The 340-nt window shown below is 36.5% G+C and overlaps 1 non-coding gene across 1 annotated transcript; it reads right to left on the bottom strand.

Moving 5' to 3' along the window:
- Nucleotides 1-247: 247 nt before the first annotated feature.
- TRNAF-GAA (transfer RNA phenylalanine (anticodon GAA)) lies at nt 248-320 on the bottom strand. Its single transcript has one exon. It is a non-coding gene; the product is annotated as a tRNA-Phe (tRNA).
- Nucleotides 321-340: the final 20 nt, after the last annotated feature.

Here is a 340-nt window from a genome sequence, read left to right as displayed (position 1 = left end):
AACAAACAAACAAAAAAGAGGAGGGAACGGAATCCAATTATTTTCTTTACTCATATCTTTACCCATCTACTCGTTTTTTACCCATCTACAAGACGGAGGCGTCTATCTATACATCTAGATGTAGATGGATAAATATGTATTATGCTCTGGACTATTAACGCATATAATATTAAATAATATTAATATGGGTTCTGACTCTATTGATTTATTTGTATGAGTATCTTATCTATTCGATACATTAACCACGTGCCAGGAACCAGATTTGAACTGGTGACACGAGGATTTTCAGTCCTCTGCTCTACCAGCTGAGCTATCCCGACCATTCTCGATGCATGATCCT

This window comes from Aristolochia californica, unplaced genomic scaffold (genome assembly GCF_029961685.1).
Source record: "Aristolochia californica isolate CCGP_79_NKW_82.1479 unplaced genomic scaffold, dmAriCali1.0.hap1 SCAF_315, whole genome shotgun sequence".
NCBI classification, from domain to species: domain Eukaryota; kingdom Viridiplantae; phylum Streptophyta; class Magnoliopsida; order Piperales; family Aristolochiaceae; genus Aristolochia; species Aristolochia californica.
Note: the sequence above shows the minus strand (reverse complement) of the source record. Positions and strands in the feature narration are given on the sequence as shown.